Source organism: Eptesicus fuscus, chromosome 4 (genome assembly GCF_027574615.1).
Source record: "Eptesicus fuscus isolate TK198812 chromosome 4, DD_ASM_mEF_20220401, whole genome shotgun sequence".
Classification (NCBI taxonomy): domain Eukaryota; kingdom Metazoa; phylum Chordata; class Mammalia; order Chiroptera; family Vespertilionidae; genus Eptesicus; species Eptesicus fuscus.
The window spans coordinates 57308427-57334149 of record NC_072476.1 but is presented as its reverse complement, the minus strand read 5'-3'; the positions used below and the strand labels follow the sequence as shown (position 1 = coordinate 57334149).

At 37.9% G+C, this 25723-nt stretch overlaps 1 long non-coding RNA gene across 1 annotated transcript in view; it reads left to right on the top strand.

Moving 5' to 3' along the window:
- The window catches only part of LOC129148853 (uncharacterized), a 170353-nt gene that overhangs the window by 77783 nt on the left and 66847 nt on the right, over nucleotides 1–25723 (top strand). The window contains exon 2 of the long non-coding RNA XR_008555843.1: nucleotides 8589–8722. This is a non-coding gene — a long non-coding RNA (uncharacterized LOC129148853). The remainder of the gene's footprint in view (nucleotides 1–8588; nucleotides 8723–25723) is intronic.

Genomic DNA, 25723 nt, shown 5'->3' with positions numbered 1-25723 from the left:
CAAGGAGGCCTTTTCTTGACTGTTCTTAGAATCTTGTTTCTGTGGCTAACAAAGGAGGTATTTTCATTGATGGACACTTGTATCCGGCTGTCCTTCGTACCTCCTGTCCTTTTTGGACAGGACTCCTGGTCAGCCCACGATGTTCTACCCCTCTAAACATAAGGCATATTTATTTACTACTTTTCTACACTATGAAACTTCTCCTCCTACTCACCATCTCCACTTAGAAAAAATAAATGTAAATGCTTTTATGATTGCACAAAGGAAGGTATAGAAGAATATTGTGAGTTGACATTTCATTGTCTATTTCATGTCTTTTTACATGTATACTTTTAGAAAGTATTTTATTAGTTTTAGCCTAAGCTCACAGCATCTTTATTTAAACATTTAAAACGATAGGCATTTTACAAATATTATATTCTGCCCTTCTGAGTGCTCCCTCGCTGCAAATTTATAACATAATCATTTATTGGCAACCTTTACTTGACCAGAACAACTCCTTAATTTCAAGATTTCTCTACCAGATCTACCTTCCTGTTTAGTTAAGTCCAGATATGTGTGCATACATATATTACATATAGATTTTTGTCTTTAGTATTTATATTAGATCAATTGATGTACTTGATTAAAATAATGTATTGATTAAGAAATCTTTCTCTTTGCCCTAACCGGTTTGGCTCAGTGAATAGAGCGTCGGCCTGCGGACTGAAGGGTCCCAGGTTCGAATCCGGTCAAGGGCATGTGCCTTGGTTGCGGGCACATCCCCGGTGGATGGTGTGCAGGAGGCAGCTGATCGATGATTCTCTCTCATCGATGTTTCTGACTCTCTTGTATTTCTAATAGCACATGATCTCACTCATCTAGGGGAAATAATGAACAACATAGACTGATGAACAAGAACAGACCCAGAAACAAGGAGGCATGGATCAGACTGTCGGGCCTCAGAGGGAGGGTAGGGGAGAGTGGGGGTAAAGGGGAGAGATCAACCAAAGGACTTGTGTGCAAGCATATGAGCCTAACCAGCGGTTAAGGACAACAGGGGGGTGGGGGCATGTGTGGGGAGGGGTGTGGGATGGGAATGGGGGGATGAGGACAAATATGTGATACCTTAATCAATAAAGAAATTAAAAAAAATAAATCTTCCAAAAAAAAAAAAGAATATTCCCAGTGGCAAATCTAAAAGATTGTTGGTTAAGATTTAAGCACATAAAATATGAGATTTTAATTTTTGGACAGTCTTGTATAATAAACATTGAATGTGGAGCAATTAAAAAAATCAATAAATATATTAAAAAAATCAATAAAATATATTTTAAAAAAAAAAAAAAATCTTTCCCTTTAAGGTCCAGGCTCTCTTTCCCCACTCCTGTTGTATAAGTGATTTGATAAAGAGCCTGTATTGTTTTACCTGCCATTCATTTCACTCCCAGTCAGATGTTCACTTTCAGAATCTATTTGTTTTCTTTTTGTTTACATTTGTTGACTTTGCTGTAATGTTTCTGAAGACCATGAACAGTAACAGCTCAGTCATTTTTTAAAATTTTCCAGTAGTTATAAATATTGTTTCTTTAGTTAAATCTCCACAAACTAGGAATTATCGAGTTACTTGCAATTACTGGATTTGTGTTTCTTGCCTACCCAGAACTCATATTTTTGAATCACAGAGCAGGCTGCATCTCTCTGCATTTTCCTCCTTAACTATATTTTACTTTACAAAACCAATGTAAAATATGAAGACGTCTATAATCCTAGCATAACATTCGAATTCCCTTTTAATATGGAAAAATGTGGATTTATAATTTAGTTTTATATTTATTTTTATTTCTTTCTTATAATGATTATTTTCCTCAAGGGATCTGCTGGTATCAAAGCCCTAAATAAAATCCTCTTACATTTCAAATTGCCTATAAATTTGTAATGCCTTATGTCCTATTTTAGAGTCTTTCACTTTTATACAAAACTTTGCACACTCATTTCTCACATCCCACTCTCTGTGCTAAGTTCATGCTCCCCTTGGTCATGTGTATATATTTGTGTGTTTTTTTTTAAATTAGAATTTACTAGACAGGATAAGCTGCAAAGCCAACATATACTGTATTTTTAGATATTGATACATTCAATATAAAAGCCTTATCTGTTGTGTTAGTCATTTATCAAATTTGGTTGCATTTGATTGTTAAATTTCTCTACAGAAATTCTTCTTAAATTTTATTGCACTTCAAGATTACTGTGATAATCCATTTTATTTTCCATATTATTTGAAACTATATTAAAACAGTAAGTTCATATAATGATTATAAAGTCTTTTAACATTTTTAGGTATTTCTTTCTTTTAATGTATCTTTATTGTTGAAAGTATTACAGATATTCCCCTTTTTCCCCATTGAACCCCTCCACCCTTCCACCCTGCACCTGTCCCCACCCCCCAGGCCTCTACCACACTATTGCCTGAGTCCATGAGTTATGCATGTATGCATATACATACATGCGAATGTCCAGTTGTTCCAGCACCATTTGTGGAAAAAGGCTGTCCTTTTACCATTGGATTGCCATGTTTCTTTGTCAAAGATTTTTTGACTATTTTTGCAGATCTTTTTAGGGGCTCTGTACACTGTTCCATTGACATATTTGTCTGTTCTATCACCAATACCACACTGTGACTGTAACTTTATAGTAAGGCTTAAAGTTAGGTCATGTCCATCCTCTGACTTTATTCTTCTTCAGTATTGAGTTAGCTATTCCGGATCTTTGTATTTCGTATAAATTTCACATCCATTGAGATTTTAATTGCAAGGATGGAGATGGATTTATTAGATGGCGATAATTAGAAGTACTATTTGGGTTAGGTTTAAAAATACTTTTTAAAATATTTGTTATTTTTTATAGTCTTGTAAATTTTCCCTATATGCCTATAAATATTTTAAATAGTATTACTGCATATTATACATCAGATAATTAAAATATGTATCCTGGAGTGTGTAATTATGCTGCTAATTGATTCTGCTGTCTCCCATGCATGATAGTTTTTTTTGTTTTCTTTATATGTGTTTTGTTATTGTGGATCATGAACTCATAATCATCAGGTTTTAAGTGTGGGAAAAATATTAGACCTGGACTGAGCATTTAACCCTTCAGAGAGAATTTGGTTTTGAAAGGACAGAGTTACATAGGAGTACATAACTAATCTGGATCACATAAAGTTAAATTTTGAACTTTAGTTAGGGGGTTTTCATGTGATTTTTCTGGATCACAAAGGTAACATGTATTTAAATTTTAAATCCATATGATGGAAGGCCTATAGTTCAGAATTCTCAGATAATTTTTTATCATTCAAATTTCAGTCCAAGAGGACTAGATTTTTGTTTTTATTTGGTGGCAGGATAGTTTTATCTCCACTGTCATAGGTCAGGTTCACTGGATTCAGAATGTGAGATGGAGATCCCTATTAATGTGATTTATTGAGAAAGTTCTCTCAGAGCAGTGGAGTGGAGGAAAGTGGATAGGGCAGGTGGATTCATCCTGGAATTTGCTGGTTTAGTGACTTTTCATTACAGGGTAGTTACTCATGGAAACATTCTCTCACTTTCTACCCATTCTCCTAGTTCCATCCACATACTTCTATAATTTGCGATATTGTTCATTTCAGGCTCTTGATCAACCATATAAGGCATTTACCACTGCCCAAGGATCTGAGTATACCTGTGGCCACTTTTTCTACACAGAGTGGATGACCTGAATCACTGTCCAAAACAGCCTTTCGGAAGGATTTCCTCCCACTGTGATTTTTCAGGGTATTCCTGAATGAAGTAGTCGAGCAGTAGCTCAAACAAAACTGACCCATCTTTAAACTAATATTGGGCTTTTTTGTTTTCCTCTCAGCTCATCTCAGAGAAGCCCCCTTAGGGCCATGCAATGTGAGCTGAGTGAAAGGCATTAGTGAAAGAGTGGTAAGGGATATGGGAGGTCCTGGCCTGCTCTTTTTGCAATTTACTTGTGGTCTCTGGATCTGCTTAATCACAATTTTATATATCACTTTTTGTATTATGATAAATTGTTCCACAGCTTCTCTGCCTCCCTCATCTTGTGACATGGTGGGTATCTGAATCTTGTCCGGGTTGCTATAACAAAAAGATTATGACTCGTTGAAAGTTCAGATGCTGGTTAGCATTTTTAAATTAACATATGTACATTTTTAATTAATATATGTACATTGTTTGTTTAGACAATGCTATAACACACTTAATATACCACAATAGCATATAAACATACCTTTTTTTCCATCATCTTTGTCATATTTTACTGATCATAAGAAAGTCACAGCTCTCGCATGCATTCAAGGAGAGGGAATTACACAAAGGGATGAACATTAGGAGTTGGGGATCATGGGGGCCACATTAGAGTCTTTCTCCAACAGTCCCTCCTGTAGAATCCAAAGAACTCATATGCGTATGTGGATAACCCATGGACATGATAATAGTTGGTGAAGGCCTGACGTGGGTGGGAGCCTGGTGGAATAGGAGGTTGGGGGGAAAATTGGGGACATCTGTAATACTCTCAACAATAAAGATAAAATAAAAAAAAGACCCAAGACAATGTATCCATTATGTGGCTGGTATGGAATAAACTTGTTAAATTAAAAAAATATTTTTATTGATTTTTTTTTTTTTTTTTTTAGAGAGAAAGGAATGGAGAGGGAGAGAAACACCTATATGAGGGCTGCCCCTCTCCCCACCCTCACCACCTCAGATCATAAATACATAAATCTTTAAAATATCAGTGTGCCTGAAACCTGGTTTGGCTCAGTGGATAGAGCGTCGGTCTGCGGACTGAAAGGTCCCAGGTTCGATTCCGGTCAAGGGCATGTACCTTGGTTGCGGGCACATCCCCGGTGGGGGGTGTGCAGGAGGCAGCTGGTCGATGTTTCTCTCTCATCGATGTTTCTAGCTCTCTATCCCTCTCCCTTCCTCTCTGTGGAAAATCAATAAAAATAAATTTAAAATATCAGTGTGCCTGACAAAAGAAGTGGAATGATAACACCCAAGAGAAAAGAAGGATGGAAGAGAGACAGAACAAGGGCAGAGATTAATTCATTTTACAAATGTTTATTGAGTACCCACTTTGTGTCAGGCACTGAGCTAGGCTTGGTATATAAAGAATACTATGCCTCATTTCCCAGGGTGTTAACATTTTATTATGTCAGAAGTGAAACAACACCTTAATTAAATGTGCACACATAAGTGGTCATGTTTCTTTATCCCCCACAATGCTGTTGTTAAATCAATGTATGGTTTTAGTCATATCATCTTTGAATCCAAGAAATATGGCATGAAGCTTTTCAACTAATTCTTTAGTGATAATATGATAAGGTGTATATTTTTTAAATTCTTTATTGTTAAAGTATTACATATGTCTCCTTTTTCCCCCATTGACCTCTCCCTGGCCACTCCCACCCCCCAGCACATGCTCCCACGCCCCTAGTGTTTGTGTCCATTGATTATACTTATATGCATGCATGCATGCAAGTCCTTTGGTTCCTCTCTTACCGCCCGCCCCCCCCCCCCACGCTGCCTTGCCTTCCCTCTGAGGTTTTGAGGTCTGTTCAATGCTTCTCTGTCTCTGCATCTATTTTTTTTTAAATCATTTTATGTTGTTCATTATATTCCACAAATGAATGAGATCATGTGATATTTATCTTTCTCCAACTGGCTTATTTCGCTTAGCATAATGTTCTCCATGTCCATCCATGTTGTTGCGAATGATAAGAGTCCTTTTTTACAGGAATGTAGTATTTCATTGTGTAGATCAGGCATCCTCAAACTACGGCCCGCAGGCCACATGCGGGTGTTTTTGCCGTTTTGTTTTTTTACTTCAAAATAAGATATGTGCAGTGTGCATAGGAATTTGTTCATAGTTTTTTTTTTAAACTATAGTCCGGCCCTCCAACGGTCTGAGGGACAGTGAACTGGCCCCCTGTTTAAAAAGTTTGAGGACCCCTGGTGTAGATGTACCACAGCTTTTTAATCCACTCATCTGATGATGGGCACTTAGGCTATTTCCAAATCTTAGCTATTGTAAATTGTGCTGCTATGAACATAGGGGTGGATATATCCTTTCTGATTATAAATATAACTTTTATATGGACTGAGAATACAAACAGTTTGTATACTCACTTTGTTGAGATTTGCTTTATTGCAGTGGTCTGAAACCAAACCCACAATATCTCTAAGATATGCCTGTATATCTAGGGAAGCTCATAATAGGAATTAATATCATTACTCAGTTTTGTTTTGTTTTTAATCTACCCTATCCATTTAGAACCAAAGAAAACTGAGTAATGATATTAATTCCTATTATGAGCTTCCCTACAGGTTCTTTTCATTTCTAACTTTGATTCTTTTGATATGTGCTAGGCCTCCACTACATATCCTATATAATAAAATCCTAATATGCAAATTGTCCCCTCTACTGGGAGTTCAACCGCTCGTTATGTGTGCTGACCACCAGGGGGCCGCACGGAACATGGCGGGCGTCCATGACACAGTGCTGGCAGCAGGCGGCAGTGGAGGTGCTGCCAGCCCCAATGGGCCCTGATGAGAGTGGGACCATGGCGGGATGGTGGAGCAGGTGAGCAGGCGGTGCCAGGCCAAGGTGGGTGCGAGCAGGGCCCAATCACCCTGCCGATCATCCCACAGACTGCAACCAGCGGCGGTGGCGGCAGGTGGGGCCGCCGTCTGGCTCCTAGGCACTGAGGGAGCCAGGCAGGGGCCTGACTCAGGCGGAGGGGGGTGCACGGGGACCTGGGGGCTCAGGTTCTGCCCAGGGCCCAGAGGTCAGCTGGGACCTGCCCTTCCACACCAGTCGCTCACACTTTGATCGCTGGCCAGGCCTAGGGACCGCACCCCATGCACGAATTTTGTGCACCCGACCTCTAGTATATACATATAATAGCTATGTACATGAAGTAATTTAAAAAATGCCCAAATTGGATTTTATTTCAATTTTATTCCTCTAAATAAAAATTTCCTAGATACAGAAAAACATGAAAAAAATCTCATTATAGTTTTCTCTGACTTTAAATGTTTTAAAATACACAATCTTTCAAATATTTGAACAGAGTATGATAATTATTTTAAATTTAAACAAGTATGTTTATATTTGTATGGGACATTATTACATATAATGCATATAAGTCATAGAAATGCATAGAAAATCATAACTTAAAACTAGTGGGAAGAACATTTTAAGGGCATAGTTTAGAAAAAGACACTAAAAATAGAAAGATTTTTGGTTTGAGTTTGAAAAAGTAGAAAACTCTTGTTGGAACTACAGAAAACTACCGAATTGATACTTGCAAACAATTATGTCTTGGGTAATTCACTTTCCTTTTACAATCTGGATTCTCTGTTATGAAGGACTCTTGGTTTACAGGGCTAATAGCTGTTATCTTATGAAATGTGGTTTAGGCTCCTGAGGATGCTTGTGAAATGTGTTATTATAGTTATGAATCATCCTAGTTACTGCCAATATCTTTTCATCGTCAGGAGTTATAGGGAAATGACTCAATTAAGCTAGCCTAATTGATGTAGCACATGGGTGAGGATGTATCATTATGAGCAACTATTATTGAATTTTGTCTTTCTTTGTTACCTTTTCTTTTGGGGAGCATACTTACCCAATATATGGAGGTCTTTCATTCAAATTATTTCTTTTCCTAAGAAGTTGACAGCATTGGCTGTAGGTATTGAGACATTTAAACATTCCCGATTCTGTAAGTAGGCTTATTGGTACAATTAAGAACCAGTTTTCTCCATCAACATTTCCATAGGTTGCACATAACACTCATAATAAACTATTCCTAGGAATCACTAAGACACACTTTTCTTCCAGAGATCTGGTTAGTTTTTAATTATTCGTCATTACTCTAATCTTTCTTCTGATACCTAGGTACTAACTGGATATCAATTAAATCTTTCTTTAACATTTAGGGTTTGGCAAAATTATTTACCTATCATTCAAGAAAATTGCAATATTCTTTTCTTACATATATATTTGTAAATATTTTCTACAATTTTCTAAGTTTTATACCATTCATCTCATTCTACTATGTTTCATGTGATGAACAAGCAACACAATTATTACTGGTTCATCACAAATATCCCTGTTTAAGCCTCTGAGAGTGTATGACTAGTGACAAGGTATTTTCCTCTCTGAGTTTCAGTTTCCTTATATGAAAATGTGGTTAATAGTGCTGACTAATAATAATATGGTACTTGTGAGAATAGCATGATTTTATATATCTCTCTCATCAGACTGTGCTTAACATAATAAGTACTGGATAGATGCCAAGTTAAGTATTGAAGACTTTAAAGCCAAAAAAATGTCACCGTATATAAAATTATCTTCCAGAGCACATATCTTTTCTATGATATGTTTTCTGTTTCCTTTATTGTTGTGGGATTTTCCTGGTTTTCTAAGTAAAGGATTGTAGGAAATTCATTAAAGTTTGTTTAATTAAAATTAAAATTTTAGACCACTTAATTAATATCACCCCACTTTTCCCTTTAAGAATAATTTATTATTTTTTTCAGAGTCTATATTTGGACAGCTACCATACATGTGGCTTGATCAGCTCAATGTTCTGCATAACTCTAACAGAAACCAGAGGCTCCCTGGCTGTGCCTGTTTCCTGAAGAGAACCATTTGTGCCAAGTCTGTGGCAAAGGTCAGTACTTAATAGATACTGTGGTACACTTAATAATCCTATGAAATCCTGGATGTTAAACCACAACTGGGAATCACAGCCCTTTTTTTCACATGTGTTCTTTTGCACACAGCTTTAGATGCAGAAACAGATTTCCTAATCATTTTCACTTCTTTCCTTTCCAATATATTTCATGTTAAAAAATGTATGTTTTTGAGTTATCTCTATAGTGCCACCATCATTTCTGTCATTTACACACTCTTCGAAGGTAAAATTCAGAAGTGAGTAATTGCAAATAAATGGTTTTCTGGAATAGCAAATACCACTGTTTGTGCTTTTCAAGATTATGTGGGAATAAAGATAATGCAGTCCTGCTTAGGGAATGCCAAAGTCTTCTCTCCCATTCTGTTTCCTTTCTCTTTCTCTCTCTCTATCTATATATGAAATCATTCTTGTAGAGATAACTCTGTTATTAATTTCCATTAGTGTGTTGGATGTTTTCCAAATCATTTATCATCTAAAATTATAAATGAATAACTGAAAAGAGTATCAATATTAAAACATTCCACTTAATAAATAAATATTTGGAATTTTCATATAGAATGTTTACCCATAAATTGGGATATATATATATATATATATATATATATATATATATATACATACATACACACACACACACACACACACACACACACACACACATATATATATACACACACACATATATAGATATACTAGAGGCCCAGTGTGTCCTTCAGCCAAGCCTGCACCCACTGGGATCGGGCCTAAACGGGCAGTTGGACAACCCTCTCACAATCCAGGACTGCTGGCTCTCAGCCACTCGCCTGCCTGCTGGCCCAATTGCCCCTAACTACCCTCCCCTGCTGGCATGGTCACCCCCAACTGCCCTCCCCTGCCGGCATGGTCACCCCCAACTGCCCTCCCCTGTCAGCCTGGTCGCCCCTAACTGCCCTCCCTTGCAGGCCTGCTCCCCCACAACTGCCCTTTCCTGCTGGCCCGGTCACCCCTAACTGCCCTCCCTTGCAGGCATGGTCTCTCCCAACTGTCCTCCCTGCTGGCCATCTTGTGGTGGCCATCTTGTGTCCACATGGGTATGGCCATCTTTGGTCACATGGGGGCAGCCATCTTGTGTGTTGGAGTGATGGTCAGTTTGCATATTACCTCTTTATTATATAAGATATATACACACATATATATATGTATATATACACTGAGTGGCCAGATTAATATGATCTCTGAATGCATAATAATCTGGCCACTCAGTGTATATCCTATATAATAAAAGGCTAATATGCAAATTGTCCCCTTGACCAGGAGTTCGACCAGCAGGCAGGCTGGCCAACGCCCATGTCCCCTCCTTCTGGCCAGGCTGGCTGGACCCCACCCATGCATGAATTCATGCACCTGGCCTCTAATATACATATACATATATATATATATATATATATATATATATATATATATATATACACACACACACACACACACACACACACACACACACACACACTGATTGGCTAGATTATTATGCATTCAGAGATCATAATAATCTGGCCACTCAGTGTATCCTATCTAATAAAAGAGTAACATGCAAATTGATAGTCACTCCAACACACAAGATGGCTGCCCCCATGTGGTCAAAGATGGCTGCCTCCATGTGGGCACAAGATGGCCACCACAAGATGGCCAGCAGGTGAGGGCAGTTGGGAGGGATCAGGCCTGCAAGGGAGGGCAGTTGTGGGCAATCAGGCCAGCAGGGGAGGGCAGTTGGGAGGGACCAAGCCTGCAAGGGAGGGCAGTTAGGGGTGACCAGGCCGGCAGAAGAGGGAAGTTGGGGGCGACTGGGCCTGCAGGGAAGGGTAGTTGTGGGGGACCCAGGCCTGCAGGGGAGAGCAGTTGGGGGGGACCAGGCCTTCAGGGGAGGGCAGTTAGGGGTGACCAGGACTGCAGGGGAGGGCAGTTAGGGGCAATCAGGCTGGCAAGGGGAGCAGTTAGGCATCAATCAGGTTGGCAGGGGAGTTGTTAGGGGGTGATCAGGCTGGCATGTAGAAGTGGTTAGGGGCAATCAGGAAGGCAGGCAGGCAAGCAGTTAGGAGCCAGCAGTCCTGGATTGTGATAGGGATGTCCGACTGCCCATTTAGGCCCGATGCTACCGGGATCGGCTCTAAACAGGCAGTCGGACATCCCTCGAGGGGTCCCAGATTGGAGAGGGTGCAGGCTGGGCTGAGGGACACCCCCCTCCCCCATGCACGAATTTCGTGCACTGGGCCTCTAGTATATCTATATGCTAATTAGGGCAATAAGATTTTTATGAATATAAAGATTCTCTTTCCTAATTCATCTGTTTGCCTCCTATATTTAAGTGCAGAATGCAAGAGTGCTCTCTGTCCATAACATTGGCATTTGAGTTGAGACAGTAGAGAACATGGCTAGTCCAGTGTAACTGCTGGAGATGCTCTGCTGGTTCCATACCTATTGATTGAATAGATTGCACTTGAATGGCATCTACATGAAATCTGATTATAGCTTTTAAATAAAAAAGGGAAATTATCTATCCAAGTGGCGTTTCAATAGTAGCCTTAAACTGTGGAACAAAAGAACAACTAGCACCACCTCTAAGTGGACACTAAGAACCAGGAAGGTGAGGGTGATCACCATTGTTGCTGGAGTGTGGGGCCCCTACCTCAGATGGATGGAAGGAGCATTTCCAGACTCGGCCAAGTCCAGCTGGTCTTTCTTTATTTTTTTATCTCCTTGATGGTCACCATGACTTTCAACTTCAAAAATATTTATAAAAGTAGTGTGTGCATTTTCATAAAGACAATGGGTTGTTTCTCACTCTGCCTGTTCCAATAGCCTGTCATAAGGGTCTTTTTCACCTTTAAGGAAGAAGGTGGCAAAATTCAAGCACCTTCCAGCTCCACAGCTAATCATTTTCCAATTTTCTCTTGTTATATTCATCATTTTATAATACACCCTTAGAGAAGACTTTCATTTAATAGGATGTTGGGCAGTGCTCTGTATTTGACTTAGAATAATTTCATCTTTCTAGTTAAGTTATTTTTAGTCAAAGAACTAAAAAGTTTATATAGTTGCCCTTCCAACATCAGGAACATATACTAACTCACTAATGTGTTACTGAGAACTAGAAAAATAGTAAATATTCTGTAATGGAGGATAGAACTTGATTTAGGAGGGTGAATGTTATGCCTGGCTTTCGGGGAGCTCTCAGGCCAAAGTAGACTGCCAGAGAATGAACTAGATTCCGTATCCCTGCCTCTCTAAGTCACTGGCTGGGACCAGCCCACAGGAAGTGAAGCCTTTGTATGTATATGGTAGTATATTCAGAGTATAACAGTTGGGATGCCAATCAGTGACTCTCACTGTAGCAGATTTGCACGTGTTACATTTTCACAGTTGCTAAACATGCTCCCATCAAAAGTGGAAATTATTTTCCTTCTGCATCAATCTGTGCTGGGCCTATGAGCTGCTTTGGCCAGTAGAATACAATTTAAGTGACTGTGTGTAACTTCTGCAACTGAGCCTTGGTTCTGCGGTGTTTTCCTTTACTGCTTGGAATGCTCTCTTTTGGAAATGAGATGCCATAGAAGAAGTCTGAATACCTGGAGATAACCACGAAGAAGCTCACTTTAGCCACATAAAGAAAAAATGTCTGCATGGAAATGCACGGTGGCACCAAACATGTGAACTAAGCCTTTTTGGATCTTCTTACCCAGCCCAGAATCCAGTGAATGCAACCAAAAGATTGACCCCAGCCAACACTGCATGGAACAGAAGAACTGCCCAGCCAAGCCCTATTCAAAATCCTGGTCCAAGGAATCATGAGCAAAAACAATTGTTGTGGTTTTAAACCACTAAATTTTAGGTGCATTTTTTTTTCTATATAAATGAACCTGCCTTAGCATCCCTGCCATACTCATTTACCATCTGTGAGCAGTCTGCTGGAGGTATATTCTTTGCACAAATATCATGGTGGACTCAGAGCGAAACAGCTGAGTATGTCAATCAGTCACACACAATCACCTGAAACAGAAGTCCGTGTCTTCTGCACTAACAAAAACTTTACATTTGTATTATTGGCTTAGTAACCAAATATACGTGAATGCCCACAAGGAGGAGAGGAGTCTGTTACTGGAGGTTAGAGAAAATTCAGTTTTCTTCATTTGTTGGTGAAATGTTTGACAACAGTATACCTATGGTATTCTGGAAGATAGAAATATACCCAATTAGCTCATTATCTAGCTACAGTAGTTTTCAGGCAGAATATTTTAAATGCTAAATGACCTTGTTTAAATGCCTGTTTTAAAGTAAGGTGAGAAAAATCAGCAAAATTAGCTGTTTCCTTTTTAAGCTGAATTTAGAGATACTATTTCTAACCTAGGATTTGCCAAGTTAGAAAATAAAACTGGCTCCTCTCCCCAGCTCCATCAGTTGACTCCAAGTCCCCAAAGTAAGAAATGGATACAGAGCCAAGATCAAATCCAGGTGTGCCTGTAAAATGCGGCCTTTGAGTCAATATTAAGTCAAGAGTCTTTCTGGAAGACCCTTTGTCAAAACCTCAGAAAATTTGAAATGGTAGTGCCTTGAACTCACAGCTTGATAAATGGCTTCTAAGAATCTTAAGTGATTTGTCACTTGACACCCTGATTGACAACCCAAAGTATATGGTAGCATGTTTTGAAGACTTTTGCGGATATGGCTTTTTGTCTACTGGAGTGCATTATAATTTGATATATAGGAAAAGCACATTTCTTTTATAGGAACCATACACCTCTGAACTGAAAGGGACAAGAAATTTCAAAATGAAAAGAGGCCTCTGGGCCCCCAAACTTCTATAGGCAAGAAGCAAACAGAGAAAACCATTCAACTACAGACATGGACAATGTCTTATGAACATAAAGCAGAGGATAGAGCCAAGCTACAAGGGGAAGCACTCCCTGGGAGCAGAGATGGATTGTAATCAGTGTACATTCCTTGTCCCCAGAGCAATGGGATCTGGTGACATATGCTCAGTGGATTTAAAATTTGCTATGATGAGTGACTGCTGTATGCCTCCTAATTCCCCCAGCCTCCCATCCTTTTTGAATGAGAGAACCCCTACTGCAGTTATTCTGTTTCTATTTCCCTATTACATGTTGGATGAGGTTGGGAGAAGACAACCTTTTTGTTTTTTATTCACGTATATATGGAAACTGAGATGCTGCACCCAAAGAACTGTACTTGAAGAAACTTGTTCTCGTCTGCACTCAACTTAGATGAAAAAATCCTGATCCTCAAGCCTTGGCCTGGGACTGGGCCTGATGTTATAAAATAAAATTTTGGGGAGAGAGGTAAGTGTATTTTGCCTGAGGGAAGGAACTATGGAGAGACGTAGAATGTGTATTGTCAAAATTTGTTACAAAAATGCTTCTCATCCCATGTGCAGGTTCTCAATGTGATTTTTTCTTGATCTCATTAATTATGGAGTCTATTTCTCTTCTGCTGGAAACTTGGATGACACTGGCCCCTATTTGACCAACAGAATATATATATATATATATATATATATATATATATAGCTAATAGAATCTCTCTATATAAAAAGCTAATATGCAAAGTGTCCCCTCAGGAGTTCAACCAGGAGACTGGGAGTTTGATTGCTCGCTAAGATGTGCGCTGACCACCAGGGGGTGGCATGGAATGAAGGAAGGCCCCAGCCAGCAGCTGGAAGCCAGGGAAGGAAGGCCCTGGCCGGCAGCTGGAAGGCCCTGATTGTCCCTGATCACCGGCCAGGCCTAGGGACCCTACCCATGCACGAATTTCGTGCACTGAACCTTTAGTCTAGCATAATTGACTTTATGAAACTTTTCAGTCTCGGCCTCAAAAAGTCTGTAGCTTGTGTCTTCACCACCTGGAAGCCAGTAACCCTGTAAGAAGATCCACTGTCCTAAAAGCACTATCTGTGAAGAAGTCCAGACGAGCCCAGAATACAGAAAGCAGCCATGTGGAGGAGCCTGGAGGCACCAGCCATGTGAGGGAAGCTTTCTGAGACCTTTTAGTGCAGCCAGATGCCAGTTCATTGCAGCTGACTGAATGACCCTTGTGCAGCAGCAGAACTTCAGTGCACTAAATCCTGACTCATATATTCATGAGCAGGTAAAATGGTTGTTGTTTAAAACCGCTATAGGAGAAGTTGATCATTAAAGCAATAGATTTAATGGAATCTGATTTTAATTTAATAAATGTATAATTATTCAATGTTTTGGTGGGAGGATTTAACTTGAGTATCTAATCTGTATTCTAGAACAAGAAGTTCATTCATCTACATTCTGATCAACATTTATTCATTCATTTTCTTATTACTTCAACAAAGGATTTTATTACATAAAGTGTCATGGTAGGGCTTGAATATATTCTGTAGGAGCTTACATTGCATGCAGTGTGTAGTTTGGTCACAGAGAATGTAGCTCTTACCTCTGCTGTGGGCATGTGGAGACGACTTCACAGGGAAGGGAGCAGTGAGTACCTAGCATTTAACACTCAGGCCGCATAGTGTGCTTAAGGAGGTATATGAAATATATTCGTTCATTGAAATGTTTAATGAAAGTCTTGTATCAATTTCTTCAAATTGACAGAAAGGGTGAGATGGATTTTCATAACCAGGGAAAAGCAGTAGGAACAGTTTGAAAGAATCTACAGTAGCAGCAGGAAGTCTTTTAGCATGTGGGAGTACTGGAGTGATGAAGTCACTCATTTGATTTGAAAAATTCACAGAAATGGTGTTACAATAGTATATATAATTTTTAAGGATATATACATAAAATACTTTTTTGTTGATACTAGGAAGATCATGAACATTATTAAATATAGTAGTGATAAAACGTTAGAATAATATATGAAGGGATTCTATTGACTTGACAATTGTTAGGATATAAAAGATGAAGAATAGAGGCAAACCAAAGATAATGTTCATATTTTTAGCTCAGGGACTGATATTTAGGAGTGGAAGTAGGTGGCAACAAACTGCTAAAAATTACAAAAATTCTGAATCAGAGCTTTCCAATTATAGCTGTTTATATATTTTATATGTAATTAGCATGGAAATTGTGGCAAAGGATCCTTCCGATATTCCTCTACTCCATAGTGGTGATCATGTGACCTAGATGTGAAATTGAGCTGCCACTTAGTCTGATTCATTAAACAACATCCTAAATATAGACACTGAAGTAGTAACATGAAATCTTTTCAAATGGCTGTTAATGGAGATTAAAAAACCCATTATCTGGTAACTTAACCGTATATTATTTTTTTCTGATAAAAATAGATTATTCTGACCATATATAGCTTGTGATTGCATTTAAAGGAACTCACTGAAAGAACTCATGTCTAGTGAAAATGTGAATTCTTTTAGCCTCAATCTCAAGAAAATAAGAAATAAATGGTTAAGTGATACTTTAAATCAAAACTAATTTACAAATTAAATTTTATGAACAATTCTGAAAATTTTATAACACATATCTGAATTACTAAAAAGAAATACCATTGGATTCACAATCTTAATAATAATTCTAACCTGTTTTGCATTTCTAGATCTTTATGTCACATATTATTTCATCACTTAAAAACATTTTAAATTGTTAACTTTTTCTCCCAACTTTCTTCTCCACCTGCAGGTTTTTCTTGAGTATGCATGTTTCACCTGTTGTCTACTTGTATATACTTTCTTTCAATAAGAGATAGAAATTTTATTCATTGTTGTGAATGAATAAAAGATAAATGGACTTCTAGTTTTCTTGGGCCTTGCTGAGAAATCCTAGATACAAAATAAATTCTTTCTAAACGACAAAATAATTTTTCATTTCTCTCCTCCTCATTCCACTCTGCCTTCTAAGGAAACTAAGTTCAGTAAAGTGTCAATGGATGATATTTCTTCCTGAGGGTACTGCATTTTAAAATCTCTTGAACAAATATCTCAAATGTTGACATAAGCATTTTTGCAAGATTTTAAAGCTTGAAATTCAGGAAGTATGGAAGATATAAGAAGTTTCCAACTTGAAATTTCATCAAGTTAGGTGACTAGGGAAAGGGATTTAGTAAATAGGAAAACTGTTTGGGAAAGAAGGGTCATCCCAGGATTTGGAAATCACATCATACTGAACTATCTACTTTTCCAATTTATAAGGTCACCAATTGACCAATTACTCACATTTCCTGTGTTTATGTTATCTCAGCCCAGACCAACTAAAATTTAACTATGAAACATAGACTAGTGGAGATATCAATTATGAAGAAAACTCAGACAGGGAAAATACCTTTACTGAGAGTCAGTGGGAGTTTTAGTACTTCTGTCTTCTGAAGCCATATTATTGGGAAAAGGAGGCAGTGGATAGTGAAACCTGGAAATAAGGGACATACTATTAGATGTGGCAAAAGGAAAGTAAATGCACAATATGGATTTTAAATAGTGACGTACACTGAGGGAAATAAAATGGGAACTGGCAATGTTTTATCATTGTGCTGTTACAACAAATCTCCCAAAAGTCCTACACAAACAATTGCAATATTAAATGTCATTAGCAATTTATCATGAGCATATAAACACAAATGAGATTAGAAGTAATATTTCTAGAAGGTACTTTAGCTCTATATCTGCATGGACATAGAAGCCTTGATCAAATTAACATGACCTATTGTAATTAAAACTCAGCCAAGCTAGGACACTAAAGACAATTTATGGAATTGGATTCTATAAAAGCTGCATAACCTGATGAATCATTTCCCCAATCTCTGCTATGGTTCCTGGGCTTTCTTATATTTCTAGTGATAAAAGCACCTAATGAAACAGTTCTAAGGAGGAAGTATGTTTATCAAACTTTACTAATTGCATTACCCTCTGACCATCTAATAGCTCTATTGATGAGACCCTAAGGGAAGACTGTCCACTGTCAAAGTAGACTATTAAAGACTGCCATCAAAGACTCCAATTAATCTCAACTAAAAGGAGTCTTCTCTTCTAAAAAAATTTGGCAGTGAAAAAATTATTCTTTAATTTTATCCAGGAGAAACTTGGAAATCAAGCTGTAAATAGTTGAAAATTATCTTTACCACTTCTTTCCTAATTTATACCCCTTTGGGGCACATTCCATTGGTTGTGCCAATAGTTGTGATTAGTGTAAGATAAAAGCTACATGTTTGGATTTATTTTTAACTATTCAATTTTGTAAAGGTAAATTAAAGCACAGATATAATGTTATTTCAATAAGCCTCACACCATTTGTACACACTATTTTCTGCTTCCCTCCTCACTGTTATTTGTAGATTCAGATAGAAGCAAATTAAACTAAAAATAAGATTTTTAAACTATAATGTATTTTTAAATTCAGGTTTACTTATGTATGTTTTATATGCAATAAAACTTACCTTTTTAGGTGTGTAGTTCTATGAGTTTTGATAGCCAAAAAGAGTTGTGTAGCCACCACCACAATCAAGCTTTAGAATATCAAAATGGGTATTTGTTTTAAAAGGTTCTTAGAGAAGTGGTGACTTGAGGAATGACTGAAGTGGTAAAATAAAGCAAGTTGATTAGAGTAAACAAGTCCATCTACACTAATAAAAGAGTAAGATGCAAATTGACCATACCTTTGTGACACCCACTAGCCAATCAGGAGTGAGTATGCAAATCAACCCAACAAAGATGGTGGGTTAATTTGCATACACAGGCTCCAAGCAGCCGAGGGTGGGCGGGATGTTTGTGTCGTCACCATGGTGATGACGCAGGCATTCTGCAGCACCCCAGCCACTCCAGGCCTCTGGGCAGCGTGGGAAGGCAGAAATGCAGCTCTGGGCTGGAGCAGAAAGGCAGCTCCAGCTGGAGCGAAGGTGGTGCTGACAGCCAGGGGAAGGAAGGCCCATTCTTGCATGAATCTTCATGCATCAGGCCTCTAGTGAGAAAATAGGGATGAACTAGAGGGAGGACAAAAGAAATGGTTAAGAGAGAAAAGAAAGTAAAAGGAAGGAAGAGTCAAATAAAGGAGATAGGCTGCAAAAATGGCATGAAGGAGAGTACAAGGTCTCCTTACCACCACTTTTGTTTCTCCCTGTCTCCTCTGTTTATTTTTCTCTCTTAATGAGTCCTACATGGCATGATACTGCTTTAGGTCGTTTATATGTTGATTGTTTAACCCAATTAATATATGGATCAGTAATTTTCAAACTTTAGTATGATTCATAATTCTCTGTGGAGCATTTAAAAATATGAGTATATGTGAGTATTGTATATGGTGTAAAAAAGTGGTCCAGTTTTTTTGTTTGTTTGTTTGTTTTGCATGTGTCTGTTGTTTTCCCAACACCATTTATTGAAGAGACTATTATTTTCCCCATTGTATATTCTTGCCTCCTTTGTCATAGATGAATTGACCATATAATTGTAGGTGTATTTCTTGGCTGTCTACTCTGGTTCATTGATCTATGTCACTGTTTTTGTGCCAGTACTGTACTGTTTTGATTATTATGGTCTTGTGTCCCCAGTTGGGATGGGTATGGGAAGCAACCAATTGATGTTTCTCTCTCACATTGATGTCTCTCTCTCTTTCTTTCTTTCCCTTCCTCTCTCTCTGAAAAGAAAAATCAATAAGAACATATTTTTTTAAAAAGCCTCATACAAACTGATGGTTGCCAGAGGGAGGGTGGGGGATGGGTGAAAGGTGGAGGGAAATAGGAGGTACAAAGTTCAATTATAAAATAATTAAGTCATGGGGATGTAATGTACAGGAATATAGTCAATATGTTAATAGCTTTGTACGGTGACAGATGGTTACTAGACTTATAGTGGTGATCACAGCGTAAGGTACATAAATCTCAAATTACTATGTTGTACAGCTGAAACTAATAATATAATATTATTGTTGAATATATATATGATTAGATCCAACTCCTGAAGATCATGATTCAATAATTATTGTATCGGTCTCTTGCGAAAGTTTGAAAAAACACTGTAATTAGATGTTGGAAAACAGAGTAACACATTTTAGTATCAAGAATACTTAAACACACAAAATATGTTATGAAATGATTATATAGTGAGCTCTATTCCTCTAAGATGTTATGATGTAACCTTACACAGAGAAGACCCCTCTGTGACCCAGCTATTACTCCTAACCCGACACAAAGGAGGATGAAGGATGAGTGTAATTACTGGCTGCAGAAATGGGAGAGTTTCCAATTAGTGCTTTCTGATCTCCTTTCTTTTATATTAGAATATCCTCTTCTCCATTCCTTTCTCACTCTTTAAATATACCTCCTCATGCAGAAAAGAGCTGGTAGTTTTTTATATTCAGACAGGAACTCATTCATTCTAGTTTATTAAATCTCTTATTAGCAATTTCTAGCTCTTTAACTTAACTAAAAATCCTAAAATATTTAAACTTTTATTAAAACAGGGACCAAACAAAAAACAAAACAAACAAATAAACAAACAAACAAAAAAAAAACAGGGACCAAAAATAGCAGCTTGCCAAATGAATATATGTATTATCTGGTAAACAATATATTAAAAATAATTTGAATAAGCTGCCAATATTTTTAAATGAAGATATTTTACAGAAAAGATGTGAGGTTTTTCTTTGGTAAAGTGTCTGTAATGTAAAATACTTGAGGGCATGATGCTGCATAGCTGCATGTTAGTTTAATTTTCAGGAAGGTCAGCCAAAGCTAGTGATTTGCAGGAAGATTCATGAACCTGAGAAAGCTGTTTTAAGCCTCTTTTTGCTTTCTGTCAAAAATTGATTTTTATCAGTGAAATTTTGATCTTTTTGTTTTGCTTTAATGAATGTTAGAATTGGGTTACAGCAGTGAAATTAAAGGTATTCAGCAGGAGATGTGCATTGGCAGCTCATATATATGTGTTTAAATTCTGCTAAGATTTTTATGCGTGGTATCTGAGCCTATATCCTCCAACCCGTTGGTCTGGCACTCCAAGTCGGTCTCTAATTTGTCTCTGTATAGCCATTGGTTTAGGAGCTTTTAGGATTGCACCATGCCAACAAGGGGCACATAACACTACCTCAAGACTATTTCAGTTTTAGCTTTGAGTAAATCCTTTATAAGTTTGTGGCCAGAGCACCTAAAAGGCCAGAGTATGACTTCTATAAAGAACGTGTCATATTAACTTTTTTTTGTGTGGCAGATTTTGGTCTGAAAGGTGTTTACCTTATAACTTGGTAGTGAATTTGTGGGTGAGAAGCTCAGCTTCATGAGCTCAGACTTCTTTAGCAGCCACTGCTATTTAGGCAAAACTAAGAGTTGAGCATTTCCAACTGAATTAGACCCATTTGCAGCACTCCTCTCAAAAAGTAAGAAGGGTTGGCAACTCTGGGTCCCCATTATTTTTTCAGGAAACAGTCAGAAAGCCTTGAGAAGCAGCTTCATCCTTTACTGAGTCATGTAATCTACTTCCCACAATAATCACCATTTGCTGGTGCCTTCATCCCAAGCTGGCCCTGAGGGACGTTTCCCGATTGGCCCCATGGGCATTAAGAAACCATGATCCCTCGGTGAAGGAATTTCAGATCTTGTCAAACAGGTGTGGGAGCATCTTTACGCTTAGGCCACTTCTCTTGATGTTCAAAATCATGTATATGAATAGCTCTGAAGAGAAACTTGCCTTTATTCATTTTGGTTCTTAGAATGAATTAGATAGGCATTCAGGATTACTGAACTATCCCCATGTTCTTCCTTTCTCTTTCCTTTTCTATTAGTGTAATCTTTCCCATCTTCTGCCCCAATATCACAAACGAGGAATCCAGTATCCTTGTCTTCTATCTCCCAGAGTTGAATGCTAACTAGTGGGAGCCATCCACAGTCCAGTGCCCCATGACTTTTAGCAGGCCATAAACTAAGGCACCAACACGCAGAATGAGTAAGTAGATGCTTCCTCTAAGGAGTGTATGAGGGAAGGGGCATCAACGAGAATATAGGAGCCTAGGACACAAACTATAGTTGGTGGGAAACTAGGCATGCCTTTTCTACACAAAGTTAATATTCATCTCTGCCTTTTGAGTAAGGGGCCTCCTGAGTATTCTTAAAGTCCATTAGGGCCATGATTATAAGCCATTATAATATAAGCATACACTTAATTGTTATAATATTGATGTAAACAGAAATATCTTTATTGCCATTCTTATAGTTAGTTGCTTATTTAATATGGTCATGAACAAATCTTCATGAGCAACTATTTACTAGTATATAAAAACATAAGATTCATGGCAGTAGGGGTTTTGTTTGGTTTGTTCACTGCATCTGCAGTCCTTCTTGGCACATAATATGATGAATATGATGGATTTCTTAAATGAGTGAATGATGTGTGTGTGTGTGTGTGTGTGTGAGAGAGAGAGAGAGAGAGAGAGAGAGAGAGAGAGAGAGAGAGAGAGAGAGAGAGAGTCTGAGCACTTGGGCAGAAAAATATACTAATCTCTATGATTAACCTTTGCTGCATTATTGAGCAAAATTATGGAATAAAAGGTATTCCAATTCCCATGAACACATTTATTTATATAAAAATTCAAACTATTCAGGATTTGCACACAATAATAATATTAAATAAAAATGTTATTCACCAATATATATTTTAGTTCATAAAATAAAAAAAAAAAATAAAAGTACCAAATCCTTACAGAGAGTACTTTACACTCAGTCTCTGCTTGGTGATAAACAGGCTTTCTGAGTTAGAAAATAAAGCTCTTTTTACCTTCCCCAAACAAAATAAAACAGCCAGTGGCCTAATCTTGAAATGATTTTCATCTCTCCATTAAGGAGGGTTCGAATATGAGATAGTAATTACTTGAGCTCTTCCAGTGAAAGATGTTAATTGGTACAAAATGCAGTCATTACTTACCAAGCACTCTTGACAATTAGTATTGTATGGAATTCAAATCCTTATCACTTGATTGACATATAAGTCAGAAATCCAGCCCTGAGGAATCCAAAGCTATAATTTGTAGTATTATTCATATTGATGATCTTGTGTTAATACCTCAAAATATTGGGAGAAAAAATATAGATTTTGACCAATTTTCCATGATGCTGCTACCTAAGCATGTAGAGAAGTATAACATAGAGATAACAAAGAAAAAGGAAAAATGCAGAAGACTGGATGTAAGGCCTAGTGGTGGGGAAACCTGGTTTACTATGACTTCCTAATGTACAGAGAGAGGCTTCCTCTTCCCATAATCCTTGGGCTCCACTCAGTGTCTAGGACCCCACCTCCTCTTAAAAGGATTATGAGTGTCCTGAGCTATTGAAAAGCCAAGTAATTCAGAATAATTCAAATGGGGTTGAGAAAATGCTCAAGGCAGATATAGTAGACACTGATCTGTGAACTAGGAAGTTCTCCCCATGCAGCAGCCATAAGTAAGCTAGAATGGCTCTTTGCTCTTAAGGATAGAAGGTGCACACTCAGGGGCACCTGGAATTGTGGTGCTATTTCAGCTTTCCTGAGATTCTGACAGACAGCTGATGGCACAGGACTGGGTGGAGGCAGGGCACGCTCCGGCCATGTGGTCCTTTCTAGCTTCTTATTTATTTACTAGAGACCCAGTGCACGAAATTTGTGCATGGGTAGGGTCCCTAGGCCTGGCCAGCTATCAGAGCCAATCTGGGCCTTCAGGCTGCCAGCCGGGGCCTTCCTGCATCCCACGCCACCCCCTGGTGGTCAGCACATGTCATAGCAAGCGATTAAACTCCCAGCCTCCCAGTGGAAATCCCTAGGGGACACTTTGCATATTAGCCTTTTATATATATAGATTTTTCACTAACCTATGTCATTTATTACCTCCCCCATTTTCCCTCTTTTCTTTAACCTGTGAAATGTTATCTCTTATGGGATACATGTCCAGGGTTTCTTTTGCTTTTCCTAGCCAATGTCTTTGGCAGTGAGTTTTTTAGGGCTTGGAAAATCAAAAAGACCAGTCTCATTAGTGATGTTCTGAGTTAGCTTAAGTGATGCCTATATAGGGATTAGTAATCACTGTGGATTTATAAAGAAATTCTACTTACCCAATTTTGAAAAATGTAGTGCTAAATAAAGGTCATTTATTGTCAATACATTAATATTCCATTATAGTAACTATCATTAAAATGTAATTAAAATGTTAGTTTATTATAAGAACATGCAATATAATAATTAGCCATAGTATAATTAATTTTGTAATATTGTTTTGCACTTTAAATCATGTTTGTTTACAAGTATCATGTATCAACTCTAGGTTTGTTACTTTGATAAAAATTGCTATTATCTATTTTCTTCCTAATACTTAATATTGGCATATGTGTGAAAAAAGGGAGAGGTATTTCTACAGAAAGGAAAATACAAAACTATTCAAAAAACACAAAGACCAAGCACATCCCTTCAATAAAAAAGAGTGAGTAGATAACAGAGAATAGCAGATGAAGAGAAGGAAAGGGAAATAGACAAATGGATGGATACAAAAGCATATAAAAAGTCAGAGACCAAGTGATTCTAAGACAAGTTAGAAATAAGGACATACAGAGGAAAGGAGACAGGAGACACACAGATACTGGTTTAGCTCAGTACTTGATGCATGTAAGAAATTCAGCACATGTTTATTAAATGAGAGAATGAAAGAAATACAGGCAGAGGAAAGTAACTTCATGTACCAAAACAATCCATATTATGACCTTCATATTTTTCTCTGAAGACTTAAATCCTGATGTGATTTTGCAGATATTGCTTAAAAATAAGTACCTTTCAGTGTTTGAAGTATAGTCTGACTCATTCTATATAATAAAAGCCTAATATGCAAATTGTCCACTCACCAGGAGTTTTACTGGGAGTTTGCCCGGGGCCGGGGCTGGCCTGTCAAATACCTGCGGCCCCTCCCTCTGGCAGGCCCCACCCCCGACCGGCCCCCCCATCCCAATCAGGGGCAGGGCTGGCTCCTCCCCCCCCCCTCCCCCCCCCCCCCCGCGGCCCTTCCCCCTGGCCGGGCTGGCCCGATTGGCTCCCATCAGGGTGGGCTGGCCAGATTCCACCCATACACCAATTCATTCACCTAGTATAAAATAAAAGACTGTGTTTGTTTAACTATAGTCTGTTGGCAATCTCTGCTGTTGGAAGCAGAAAAATGTGTAATTTGATACCAAAAATAATTTTTAAAAATTTAAAAAGCACATCATGAAGCAGTGTCTATAATGATACATATTCAGATAAATCATCATGCCAATGCGCTTTTCTTTGTTATAATTTTCATATAAAATATTAAAATTATTGATTTTCTCTGGTATATAAGATTATTGGGTAAGGCATAAATATTAAAATTACTATTGATTTTCTCTGGGACATAAAATTATTGGGTAAGGCATTTTAGAAAACTAAAAAGTAAACATTGTCTAAAAAGTTATCGTAAGAGTAAATGTTCAAACATTGAGAAATCATTATGTAAATAATGTTACATCAACTTAATTGAATTTTAAAGACTATATAATTAATTATAAACATTCTTACAAAGAATGATGGTAGCCTGACTGCAGTGACTCAGTGGTTGAGCATCTACCTATGAATCAGGAGGTCATGGCTCAATTCCCGGTCAGGGCCTGGGTTGCGGGCTCAATCCCTGATCATGCAGGAGGCAGCTGATCATGATTCTCTCTCATCATTGATGTTTCTATCTCTCTCTCCCTCTCCGTTTCTCTCTGAAATTGGAAAAAAAAATATTTTAAAAAACAACAACAAAGAATGATGGTACAACTATGCATGAGAGCAACTGTAAATACACAGGGCTTGGGAGAAAGATTAGAAAAAAAATTTAATTTATTAAAATGGTAGGATTTGAGTTTTCCTGTTTTTATTTCTGACTGACATATTTTGCCCATAAAAAGTGAAGAGTTATTGATGAGTATTCACAAATTTTATTTTCTGTGAGGGACATTTGCTATATGTTCCTTTGAAAAACTCTGAAGTAAAATTATTACATGAAATTAAAC